We start from the raw sequence: 13,966 nt of genomic DNA on the forward strand, positions 1-13,966 counted from the left end.
GAAGGAGTCTGGCTCTGTCACCCAGGCTGGAGCACAGTAACACAATCACAGCTCACTGCAACCTCCGCCTCCCGGGTTCAAGAGATTCTCCTGCCTCAACCTCCCGAGAAGCTGGGATTACAGGTGTCCACCACAACGTCCCACTAATTTTTGTATTTTTAGTAGAGACAAGGTTTCTCCATCTTAGCCAGTCTGGTCTTGAACTCCTGACCTCAAGTGATCTGCCCGCCTCAGCCTCCTAAAGCGCTAGGATTACAGGTGAGAGCCCCCACGCCTGGCTGAGATTCTTAATTATCTCTGCAAAGACCCTATTTCCAAATAGGTCACCTTCACAGGTACCAGAGGGTAGGGCTTGGACACGTCTTTTGAGGGGCCACTACTCAATCTACTACACTAAATTTGAGTAATTATGATCAAGACTAACCCCTCATTTTGCAGAAGAGAACAAGGTCTGAGAAGGGAACCAGCTGGCCCCAGCCTCACGGCGCTGCCACCACACACATGCCACCGCTCAGCCACAGCGGCTCCCCCAAGCTTGGACCATGAGGCACCTGCTGGCATCCCTTGCCTGGCCTGTTCCAAAGCACTATCTGAGGCTGGCTGTTTGCTTTGCTTTTGTAACTCTAGAAGAGCTACAAGCAAACATGGCTTTAATCAGCATTTACAGTGTGCAGGAGCATCTTTCCTTTAACTCTGCAGGAGGATTCGTGCCCTGTGGATGCCATAACAAACTGTCACAGACCCACAAGTCAGGAATCAAGGTGTGGGCAGGGTGGGTTCCTCCTGGAGGCTCTGAAGGCACATCTCTTCTGTGCCCCCCTCCAGCTTCTGGTGGTCCCTTCCAATCCATCAGGAAGCTATGGGGCAGAGGGGCAAGAACCTCAGCGTCAGAGACCAGAGTATCTACCCTGGCTCTGCCCCCTTGGGTGTCATTCAGCCTCTTTGCCACAGGGTCTCCCAAGTCTCTGCCTGCAAAATGTGCACAGAATATCTCCTGTGTGTGGCCATAACCACAGTTCACAGAGATAATATCTTTTGCCCTGCATGAGATTAACCCTCAGAAAATAGCAGTTAACATTTCATCCAGAAGGCAAGTGTGGTGGCTCACGCCTGTAATCCCAGCACTTTGGGAGGCCGAGGTGGGCGGATCACTTGAAGTCAGGAGTTTGAGACCAGCCTGGCCAACATGGTAAAACCCCATCTCTATTAAAAATAAAAATTAAAAAAATTAGCCAGGCATGGTGGCATGTGCCTGTAATCCCAGCTACTCAGGAGGCTGAGGCAAGAGAATTGCTTGAACCTGGGAGGGAGAGGTTGCAGTGAGCCGAGATCGCACCACTGCACTCAAGTCTGGCCAACAGGGCCAAACTCTGTCTCCAAAACACAAACAAAACAAACAAACAAAAAAACCCATTTCATCCAGGCCTGTAAGTCCTCAGGGCGACCCTCCCTGTGAGGACAAGGTCAAGAACATCAGATCCTGGAGGCTGCAGGCTGCCCACTTGCAGACCTGGAAGCTGAGGAGGAGCACAGGCTCCCAGGGACACTCGGAGGGGATCCTGGAGGGAGTCTTTCTGGAGGATGGGGGTGAGGGGGCTCCGCAAAGCCTCCCTACTTCGACGGATGGCATCTGTCCAGGGAGCTGCTACATCCACAGCCAAACAGCAGGGAACAGGACAGTGTGGGGGCTACGTTTCAGCAGCAATGATTTTTTTTATTTTTTGGTAACAGCTTTATTGAGATATAATTCATCCACCATAGTCACCATGTAAAGTGTCCAATTCAATGGCTTTTACAATATTCAGTAGTGCAACTATCAACATGGTCAATTTTACTACATTTTTATCACCTCAAAAGAAAGCCCATAGACTTCAGCTAGCACCCCACAGTTCCTCCATGTCCCACCAGCCTCTGGTAACCATCAGTCTTCTTTCAGTCTCTATGGATTTGCCTATCCTGGTCATTTTCTATACATGGAATCATATCATCGGTGATCTTTATGTCTGGCTTCTGTCACTGAGCACAGTGTTTTCAAGGTTCATCTACATTGTAGTGTGTGTCAGTGCTTTGTTCCTGGCTGAGTAATACTCCACTGTATGGACGGGCCACATTTATGTATCCCTCCCTCAGTTGATGGACACTTAGGTTATTTCCACCTTTTGGCTATTAGGAATAGGAATGCTATGAACATTCACGTGCAAGTTTTTGTGTGGACATATGCTTCCATTTCTCTTGGGTATAAATCCAGGAGTGGAATGGCTGGGTCGTGTGGCAATTCTATGCTTAACTTAGTTGAGAGACAGGCACTGCAACCATTTTACATTTTCATGGATAGCATCCAAGGGCTCCAATTTCTCCACATCTTCTCCAGCTCTTGCTATTGTCTGACTTTTTGATCATAGACATCGCAGTGGGTGTGAGACGGCATCTCATTGTGGTTTTGATTTGCATTTCCCTAACAACAACGGTGAGCATCTTTTAATGAGCTTGTTGGAGAAAGCTGCAATGATTTTGAACACAGTCAGGTAAACTTGGAGGCAACAGGGTGTTGGGGTAACAGCTGAAACCCTGGAGGCAGGAGGCCTGGCTTTCCATGTTTGTTCCAGCACTTAGCTGGTGGGTGATCTGAGTCAATAATGACTTTCTGAGCTTCCTGGTGAGGAAAGCCAGAAAAATAACACTAAATCCCCGGAGTGTCGAGGTGAACTTTTCCACTTACTCATAATGTAGGTCTAGTACCTGGCACCAACAAGTTGCTTCCTAAGTAGCTATTGCTGTTTATTGTGAAGCAAATGGGGTTTAGGAGCACTGGCAGTGACGAGGCTTATGTCCCAGTTTTCAGCAACTGCTCAGGTTGCTTCAGAACGATCCCAAATCACAGACACCTGTACTCACTTTCTGTTGCTGCATAACAAGTTACCCCAAATATTGCCGCCTGCAACGCCCATTGATCGGCTCACAGTTCTGCAGCCCAGCAGGGCTGGATTCTCCACTCAGCGTTCTTCGACGGTAGAATTTGGATGTCGGCCCAGCTGCATTCTTGTTGAGAGGCTCTACAGAGAGTCCATGACACAGTTTGGGCCTCTGTCCTTACCCAAATCTCATCTCAAATTGTCATCCCCATAATCTCCATGTGTGGAGGGAGGGACCTGGTGAGAGGTGACTGGATCATGGGGGCGGTTCCCCCATGCTATTCTTGTGACAGTGAGCTCTCACAAGATCTGAGGGTTGCATAAGTGTTTGACAGTTTCTCTTTCACACACTCCTCTCTCTCCTGCCGCCTTTTGCTTTCCCTTCACCTTCCTCCATGATTGTAAGTCTCCTAAGGCCTCCCCAGCTATGTGGAACTGGGAGTCAATTAAACCTCTTTTTTTCTTTTGAGACAGAGTCTCACTCTGCTGCCCAAGCTGGAGTGCAGTGATGCAATCTCAGCTCACTGCAACTTCCGCCTCCCGGTTTCAAGCAATTCTCCTGCCTCAGCCTCCCTAGTAGCTGGGACTATAGGCGGGCGCCACCATGCCCAAGTAATTTTTGTATTTTTAATAGAGATGGGGTTTCACCATGTTGGCCAGGCTGGTCTCAAACTCATGACCTCATGATCCACCCACCTCAGCCTCCCAAAGTGCTGGGATTACAGGCGTGAGCCACCACACCCAGCCCCTGTCCTGTCTTATTGAAGTCCCTTGCCAGAGCTACTGGCCCTCACCCTGCCCCAGTGCTGGCCCTTGTCCCTCACCCTTCTTCCCTCCTCCTTTTCCTCCTCAACATTCCCAATTCTCTACCACCATTTGTTACATCGATCTGCCCGGAACCTGCTGTAAAGAAAAAGACCTTTCTCTTGTTGGGAGGTGCCCTCTGTTGGAAATCTCTTGGGTGCTAGGGAAGAGGTGTCTGGGGACACACCCTCCCTGGTTGCCTTGATGCAGATACACAGGGAAGTACAACCTCAAGATAAAGTGACTTCTCCTATGGGGTTTAAGGCAAGGACATCACACCTGGATGGTGAGGCCAGGAGGCTTCCTGCAGAAAGGCAGCAGTCGGGCAGAGGAGGGCAGGGCTTCAGGCCAGGCAGGACGCCCCAGGAGGAGGGGTTGAGTGTGCAAGTCGGGCCATGGAAGACGTGGGGGCTGGGATGGGGGTCAAGGAGGGGGATCAGATATGGGGCTGGAGACAGGGTTGCTGCAGGGAGAGGAGCTGAGAGAGGCCGGACGGAGGGAGGCCTGGAGACCTCGAGCCTCTTAGAGCCCTCCCCAGGGAGAAGGAAAGCAGTGGTCAGGGCTCAGTTTCAGGGGAGATTTGGGGCAGAACCCAGTGCTTGGCTGGATATGGGGAGGGCGTGAAGAGAAGGAAGGCTGCCCCAGACTCAGGGGGACACCAGGGACTCCCAAAGGGACACGGAGAGCAGAGCCCATGGCGTGGGTTGAAGGACAGATGGTGTGACCTACACAATGCTGCCTGTTGCTTTGACACCCCCCCCCCCACTTTCCCCCCTACACACACACTCCCACTCCCGGAATCCAAGGGGCAGGCCTGGCCTGGAGGAAGGATGGATGGACGCACAGCTCTGGAACGGCACGGTGTGGGGGGTTGGGGGAAAGAGAAGTGGCGCTGAAGTAGCAGGCACACAATCAGCAGCTCGCTGAGATTTTAGGAAAGAGAAAAACAACCCCACTCCACCCCAGCTGCTCTAATAGGGTGAATTCACATTAAGACCCCAAAGTCCGTAAGATAGGATCTGCCCTCAGCTTAACTGCAGGCATGGAGGCTCTGAGCCTGGGCTCTGGGTCTGACCACCCAGGTAGGAACCTGGCCACCGCCTTGAAGCCTCTGCTCTGAGGAAGGTGTGCAGCCTCCCCGACCCTCAGCCTCCTCATCGGAGTGCAGGGGTGAGAATTCCCACATCTGGGCCTTACTTCGTAGGAAAGGGTGAAGAGGCAGGTTCGAAATCTGAGGACCAGGCTCAGCTGAAAGCCTTGCTCGAGAGGCTGGGTAGGATGAGTGTGAGAAGTCTCACGGTTCCAGACCCTGCGCATACTCGCTCCCCCGTGTGGCCTTCTCAGTGCTGCAGGCAGGTTGGGGTCTGTATTAGTCCATTTTCACACTGCTGATAAAGACATACCCAAGACTGGGTCGTTTATAAAGAAAATGAGGTTTGGCTGGACGCAGCGGCTCATGCCTGTAAAACTTTCAGAGGCCAAGACGGGAAGATCAGGTGAGGTCAGGAGTTTGAGACTAGCCTGGCCAACATGGGGAAACCCTGTCTCTACTAAAAATAATAATAATAAAAAATTAGCTAAGCGTGGTGGTGGATGCCTGTAATCCCAGCTACTCCGGAGGCTGAGGCAGGAGAATCGCTTGAGCCCAGGAGGTGGAGGTTGCAGTGAATTGAGATTGTGCCACTGCACTCCAGCCTTGGTGACAGATCAAGAGTCCATCTCAAAAAAAAAAAAAGAAAAGAAAAAGAAGTTTAATGGACTCACAGTTCTCCATGGCTGGGAAGGCCTCACAATCATGGCAGAAGGCGAAAGGCACTTCTCTCTTCAACAGAGAGAATGAGAGCCAAGCGAAAGGGGTTTCCCCTTATCACACCATCAGATCTCGTGAGACTTATTCACTACCACGAGAACAGTATGGGGGAAACTGCCCCCGTGATTCTTATCTCCCACCAGGTCCCTCCCACAACACATGGGAATTACGGGAGCTACAATTCAATATGAGATTTGGGTGGGAACACAGCCAGACCCTATCAGGAGCCTTAGGGGAAAGAGACGGCTGATGCCTGCCCTGCTGGGTACCTTCTCCCCCAGTGTTTCCTCCACCTTCAGTGAGGATCCTCTTCCTTCCCTCGCCTTGTGGGACGATCCTGGCTGACTAATCACATTAATAGGAAAATGCTGAGTTCTCTCAGGGTGGGAAACAGACATCTTTGACCAATGGCTAACAGGACTTGAGCTGGTCCTGCCTGCCAGATGTGTGCCACACTGTCCACCCGAAAGCTCACTCAATCCTCCCAGCACTCTTCTGTAGCCAGCACTGTCCTCACTCCATCCTGTGGAAAAGACTGAGGCTGAGAGAGGCTTGGCACCACCAGGTTCCCGAGCCTGGCCACTGTGGGGTGGTCTTGACCGGGTCCAGCTCCATGCCCTTGTCCCTGGCCCCTCGCTCCTGGCCCAGCACTCACGGTGGAGCCTGCAACCCCCGCATGCGGGTCTGGGTCTCCTGGGGTTCTGTGACCCTCAGAGCACTCCCCTAAGTCCTTGGCCAGTGGTGCGCCAATGTGCAACGGGAGACTTGCCACCGTGAGGAGCATCCTTCCTCGTTCCCCTCCCACCGTGTGCAGCTTTGCAGGTGACAGAGCACGCTGTCTCTGTCAGGCAGGGAAGGAAACTCTCTGCTAGTGGGGTATAGTTCAACCTGGGGAATATACTCATTGAGGGAAAATCCAAATTCCAGAGAATTTAAAAATAAATTTTATTATTTTCTAATAACCAAGCATTATTAGGGAAATGCGATATAAGTAGAGATGCCAGATAAAATACAAGGCCCCCAGCTAAATTTGAATTTCAGCTAATTATATAAAAAAAAATGTAAAGGCTGAGCATGATGGCTCATGTCTATAGTCCCAGCACTTTGGGAGGCCGAGGTGAGAGGATCACTTGAGTCCAGGAGTTTGAGACCATCCTGGGCAACATAGTGAAACCCAGTCTCTAGGAAAAAAAATATATATTTTTTATATATATATATATGTGTGTGTGTATGTGTGTGTATGTATATATATATATAATTCCAGCTAAAACAAATAACTTTTAGTATAAGCATTCATAAATAATAATGTATAAGTTATAAGTATTCATAGATTATTCATACTTTTATTAATAGTATCAATACGTCCCACGTTCATAGGTATATTTGAAATATACCTATGCTAAAATATAATGAATATATTTAGTAAAAATTTAAATAAAATTTTAGTAAAATTGAACAGTTAAACATTGAATTAAATATATAATGAACTACTTTTTAGTGTAAGTACGTCTCATGCAATGAGTGGGACATACACTAACAATGATTTGTTGTTTATGTGAAATTCACAGGTAACTGGGTGTCCTGGAGTCATTTTCGTCCTGTACTTTTATTTGGTGACTCTGGCAGGCAGCTTCCCTTGCCTGATGAAACTTGGCAGTTGCTGCAGCCCTCTGCCACAAGGTTGGCCGTGTCTTCCCCTGCCGCTGGCAGCTGCACACAGGGTGCACGAGGCAAAGCAGTGGCCAGACGCCCTCTGGGCATGATGGCGGGCAGGTGCCCCCACCTGAGAGCCCCAAGCCTGAGCACTATTCCTGCCCCTTCTAACTCTGCTGGGAGCCCCATCTTGCCTCCGGCGTCAGCCCCACCTCTCTCAGCTCAGCCTCAGCAACCCTGCAGCAGGGGAATCACAGCCGACTCCTTGAGGTCCCTCCTGGCAAGGTGCCCACTGCCCACTCTGCAGGGGGCAGAGTGGAAGCCCCAAGAGGGACGAGAGGCCACAAGCTCTGGGGTCGGGGGTGAGGTCAGCCTGTGCTGGTCTGACCCAGTCCGACTCAGGACGGCCGGAGCCTGTGGTCGGGAGGCGTGCAGGGCTGTGCCCAGGGCAGCAGGTCCGTCTCTTTGGAGCACTTCCCTTCTGCGCACGTCCAACACCCCGGAATTGATTCACAGCCAGTCTGAGTCTGTTTTCTAACCAAGCGCCTTCCTCATGATGAACGCTGGTGTCCTTTAGAAGGGACCCAAAGCTTAAAGTTGCCTTTGTCAGTTCCCTAAGAACCCCACATAAAACTGGCCGTGTCCAGGGCCTCTCCTGCCTCCACGGCACGAAGCAGGCAGGCTGCGGAGCAGCAAGGCCAGCCTGGCCTCCCCAGGGAAAGCTCTGCCTCCAGCCTGGTCGAGGCCCTCCCCTCCTTAGCAGAGGCAACCCTAACAGACTCCCTTTCCCAGGAGCTGACGGGCAAGTGCCTTAGAGCCCTGCTCTCAGAGCCAGGCAGGCCGCTGCGGAGGCTGTAGGGACCAGACAAAGTCAGGTCTGTGAAATGCTCGGCGTGGGGCCCGCAGGGAGTCCGGGTTCTCTACGTGTCCTCCCTCTGGCTTTCCTCATCCCTTCCCTTCCTTCCTCCTCCCTCTCCTTTCTCCTCCTCCTCCTCTTCTTCTTCTTCTTCCTCCTTCCTCCTCCTCCTTCCTTCTCCTCCTCTTTCTTCTTCCTCTTCTTCTTCTTCCTCCCCCTCCTCCTCCCCCCACCATGCTCCTTCTTCTTTCTCCTTCCTCAACACCACAACACAAAGCAGAATGAAATTCGTGCCATAGAGAAGTCCTGGCAAAATGCTGCCAGACCTGAAGAAATGGGGACTGCTTCCGCCTGGATGGCAGGGCTGGGGACAATTATTGGAGGAGAGAGCAGGTGGCCTGCAGGGCTGGTGAAGGGCAAGAGGGACTTGTAAGAGCAGAGGTGGAAAAGAACCATGGCAGCCAGGGTGCACCCTCCCCTGCCGGGGTGTCATGGAACCTGAAGGTCAGCTGGAGGATGTCACACTTCAGGACGGTGTTGTGGGTCCCAAGAAATGCTCTGGAGCAGAGGCCGATGGCAGGATGAGGCCAGCAGCAAGGACAAAGTACAGGAGTAGAAGAGGTTAGGAGGTGGCGAGGCTGGGCTAAGTGGGCCAAGGAAGGAGCCATGGGAGATTCCAGGGTTCCCATCGAGGAGGCAGGGCAGGCGGGGGCCTGGCACCTCCAGGAGAGGCAGGAGAGGATCGGCAGGTCTGGGGAAATGGGCGCTGGCGTGGATTGACAGAGAGTCCTGCGTGCTGAGCACTGCGGAGGCATGACTCACCCCTGACCCCTGAGTGGCAGACCGGGACTCAGGCCCAGATCTCACTGACACTGAGGCTTGCACCTCTGGCCACCAGCCTGCTGTCCCTGCACTGGGAGAAGTGGAGCCCCAGGCCCCTCACCTGGTACCCACAGGCTGTTCAGGCCTGGCTCCCGCTGCTACTGTCTCCCCTGGCGAGGATGCCCACAAGGCTGGACTCTCGGCCTTTTCTGGGGCCTGAGCTAGTCCATGTCCTAGGAAGAGACGACCGTGGCCTCCGTTTTAACAAACACAGACTAGACCAGTTGTCCCCTGGCTGTCATGTCCTAACCCTCCCAGTGGGTGGTGGGACAGCATGACCCCTGGCCCTGAGCTGTAAGGGGAGGGGAGGCCCGCAGGGAGGTCGCCCGTTGGGGAGGCCACCGCCACCCCAGGGAGGCCTGCTCAAGTAGGTCGCAGTGATGATTTCCGGTGGCAGGTTGCAACAGGCTGCGCTGGCTCTGAGAAATGAAGGAAAAATGTGCCCGGATAAGTAGAAGCGGTTCCTGGTGGCTTGGCAACCTCAGAGGCTGCCCGGCTGTCTGGTTAACCCCTTCCCTCCCGAAGCGTGGCCCAGAACACACGTGGGACTTCCAGGTCACCCTGCACCCCTGGGAAGCCAGGCACACTTGGTCCCCCGAGTTCACTCCATGCAGAGTGGAAACGATGTTGCCCGTCCCCCAGTAGTGGAGGCCAATAGGAGCTGGGATGGCGTGCACAGCCCTCAGCCCAGCGCAGACAGGAAGAGCACGGGCAGGCTCCGTGGGGGTTCACAGCTCCCCAGGCACAGTGAGGGTGGAGGGGACCTTCAGGAGGGGTCAGACTATGGCCAAAACATCACCCGGCAGACCCCACAGAGCCCACTGTGGCCCCTCCTTCCTGAGCCGGCCCTGCTGCTCCACCCTGGCAGCTGGAGCTGCTCCTTACCGCCGCCTCCACAGTGCCCTCCAGGAAAACCCACAGGGCCTCGCCCCACAGAGTGATTCTGTGCCCGGGACCTCCCCGGCCCCTTTAGGAGTCTTTCTGATTTGCGGCTTTAGAAGTGCTCCCAGGAAGGTGTGGTCTTCAGGGCGCCCCCCTGAGCCACCCCTTCCCACAAACACGTTTCCTGGGAGCTGAGGTTTGGGCCACGCAGGGAATTCTGACCAGGGAGACTTGGCTGAGTGTTCCCATCGGGTGCCTGTCTCCCAGCCAGACCTGGCCAGACACTCTCCTCATCAGCACCTCCTTCCCGTACTGGAGCCCCAGGGAGAAAGCTCTAAGCTACTGCCCAGCTGGCTCCAAAAAGGGTCCAGAAATCACTCTGACGGTGACCCTGGGGCTGCTCCCTGCATCCCCACATCCCCCCCATTTCCGATGAGCAGCACCCGCCCTGGGCACTCCCCAGCGTGCCCTCCTCCTCCTCGGCAGATAGGGCTTCCTGCTGATTCTTCCTGCAGGACAGTCGGGTGTGTGAGGGTGGGCCCTCCAGCCTGGGCACCTCCTCATGCGGCTCCCTTGGTGAGCTGCCATCCCACAGAAGGTGGGCAGAGGGAAGAAGGCAGTGAACTTGGTGGTCCTGACCCTTGTAAACCCGAGGACAGGAAGTGAGCAGCGCTGAGCCGAGCTGGTGCCTCTGGGAGATGCTGGGCTCCCTGGGGACTTGACTGTCCTGTTGGTGGCCAACTCTCTTGGCGTGTGGTCCTGTGCAGTACACGTCTATCAAACGACCGCAGAAATGAATGAATGAATGCTTTAGCCTGACTTCATACCACATAGGTAGGTTTCAGGATGTTAGCACAGCTCAAAAGCAATAGGGCAAATTACAAAACGAAAAAAGAAAGCTAAAAAAAAAAAAAACTATCATGAGCACGCCTGGCCTCGTAGCAACCAACCAATGGGACTGGAAGAGTCACGTGAACACACACCCATTTGCTGGCTTTAGCTCATGTCCTGGCTGTATAGAACTTGCCTCTGTTTCGCAGCCATATTGGTGTTTAATTTATTCAGGGAGAATTCACATAGCATAAAACTGAGCATTCTAAAGTGAGCAATCCCTAGCACTTAGTGCATTCACAATGTCATACAACCAGCCTCACCCTCTAGCTCCAAAACATCCCTTCTCACCCAAGTAAAACCCTGGCCCCATGAAACAGTGTCTCCCTAGCCCTTGCAGCCACCAGTCTGTCTCCGTGGATTCACTTGTCCTGATATAAAATGGGTGGTACCATATGTGGCCTCTCCACCTGCCATCTTTCACTCAGCACCGTGTTTGAAGGGTGTATCCACATGGTAGCCTGTATCAGAACTTCATTCCTTTTTATGGCTGAATAATATCCCATTGTATGGGTAGACCACATTTTGTGAGTCCACTGATCTGTGGATGGGCATGGGGGCTATTTCCTCTTTCAGTCCTGTGAATTGTGCTGCTATGCAAATACACAGGTGTACATGCAGTCATTGGAGTCCCAATTCTTTGTATCATCAACAGTTTTTCATCGTTTATAAAACATTAGATCTGTAGAATGTCTACCTCAACCTGCCTCCGTTTCCAGGCATGACTTGACCAAGGGCACAGAGGGTCAGAAATGGCAGGGGCAGGACCAGGTCTTCTGACCACATCCTCCACTGCCACGAGGATGAAGGTCCCCGTGGAAGGAAACGGAGGGTGTGATCCACTCACCTTAGCAGGTTGGGCAACACCCACCAGGCCAGGCCGCAGGCAGTGCTGTTGAAGGCAGGGCTCCATTGCCTCCCACCACCCACTAAGGTCACAGGAGGCAGCCAGGCTTGCCCACACATGGGGGCAGCTAGAGGAAACCTGGTTAGGGCTTCAGAGAGGGGTCAAGGTTGAAGCCGCCCGAGGGGTCAGAGGCAGGAGGCAAAGGGGCCTCTGCTTCCTTCAGCAGCGAATCCAGAGTCTGGGTGTATAGAGGCGAGCAGGAGGAACAGGCTCATTAGAGAAGCCCCACCCAGTTACTCAGCACCTGGTAAACATCGATTATTCCCACTCCGGGCTAAAGGAAAGGGAAGGAAAATTCCCTGGTAATGCCACCTCCCCAAGCAGCCACCGTGAGCCTTTGAGGGTTTGTGTGCATGGAAAGAGAAATCTGGTGTGGATGATTGTACGTCAGTGGATCAGCTCTAAATCAGTGGAGCGGGTTTTATGGTATCCCTTTGGTTTCACATCAACTAGGTCACTTATGCACCTGAGACATCACCTGTTCTCCTCCATGAAAGCTGTGAAATTCTCAACACCTAGTCCAGCAGCTGGCATGTAGGGGGTGTAGAAAAAATGCTTGTTGTAGGAACTAATGCTGAAACCCAAAGCGGCCCTCGTAGAAAGTAAAAGCAGATGCCCTTGATGCCTGTCATTCTAGGATCCCTCGGACAGAAGGCATGCCCACCACTTCCCCACGCCTCCCCTAGCCCCTGGCTCACTCATGTTCTCAGCCCTTTTGGACACTCCTGCCGGCAAAAACAAGTTTAGGCAGCATTTTCACCTCTGTCCTGTTAATATCTCAGTGGATATCTTAACTACAGAATAGACATAACCTCATTATAACAAATTAACTCAACTCAGCAACTAAAAGGGACAGTTCCCGTTTAAAGGTAACTAATGCTGAATATACCACAAAGAGATAGAAGATGGATATATGAACAGGAAGTTGAGATTTGACGGACAAAATTAAAAGGAGTTCTGGATTGAAAATCACTTTCCTTAGAATGTTGACAGCATTGTTCTCTTGCCTTCAAGCTTCCGTTTTTATTGTCTGTGTCTTACCAAATCAGTAAAAGCACACAGTGCAAAAAGTGAAAAACTCAGGGCAAGAAAACACAACACATGCAGCCCTGTTCTCCCACCTGCTTATCCCCTAAATCCAGGTCTCACACTGCAGGCAGTCACGCTCCAATCTTGCAGCGCTTTCTTCTAGTATTCTCCCCATCACATGCTTACACTGATGTTTGTTTGAATTTTTGTTTAAGATTTTATGTATTTATTCCCAACTAGGGAAGATGAAGATTTAGGGCTTTCATAACAGCCCCACCCACACCCACAGCCACCCTATAGAGTTATGTCATCATTTACAATGAAATCAAAATCCACTGTTTGTACATCATTATGATTCAATGTGATTCCACCCAACCCAGGCCTGCTCATTTGGCTGGATGTTGAGTTCTAGCTTGGAGGAGGCATTCTTTGCTGCCAGTTGCATGGACTAAACATGAAAACATTCCTACCGCACAGCTAGAAGTGTTGGATAAGATGTGAGACTCCTTTTAAATAACTAGCTAAACATACAAGAAGAAAGGAGACAAAATCTCCAGGGGCCAAAGGAAGAGGGAAATAAAACCTGAATAGTGAACATCGGCTGGGCTTAGATTGACTTGGGGATTGCACTAATATTGGCACCCAGGGACCTTGAGTTGAACACTCCGGAGACAGAAGATAAGCCCAGGGGCCCAAGCGAGGCAGGACATTATAAGCAAAATCCTTGAAGGGCCACCCTGAGTGGAAATATTCACCCACCAGCAGAGGAAGATGACCTGAGAGCGTATCTATCTCAGCCCATGCCAGGAGCAAAAAAAAAAAAAAGAGAAGCGAAGAGAAAGAGAGGAGAGGAGAGGAGAGGGGAGGGGAGGGGAGGGGAGGGGAGGAGAGGAGAGGAGAGGAGAAGGAGAAGGAGAAGGAGAAGGAGAAGGAGAAGGAGAAGGAGAAGGAGAAGGAGAAGGAGAAGGGAATGCCCCTTAAGAGCTTGTAATGATGGGCCTGTCTTGTTCAGGTCTTGGATTTGAATTTATACTCCCTGCATAGTCCAGGACCCACAGAGCCACAGAATTAGCACAAAAATGATCACAGGCTGGCAAGACAACTGAGAGTCTTGCAAACACAAAATCTCTCAGTAAAGACAGCTTCAGCCCAAGCACAAAAGATTCTCACAGATAGAGTCCTACTGAAAATGAACTCACAATCCAAAATTATAACTCACACAAGGAAACAATCCACCAGCAGACCCAACAAGCAGAGGAATTTGATCCCTAAGAACCCTAGGTAATAGGATTATCAGATGATGGCTTTTAACAGGTATGTTTAAAATGATTATAGATGTA

The sequence above is a fragment of the Pongo abelii genome, chromosome 22, assembly GCF_028885655.2.
Source record: "Pongo abelii isolate AG06213 chromosome 22, NHGRI_mPonAbe1-v2.0_pri, whole genome shotgun sequence".
NCBI lineage: Eukaryota > Metazoa > Chordata > Mammalia > Primates > Hominidae > Pongo > Pongo abelii.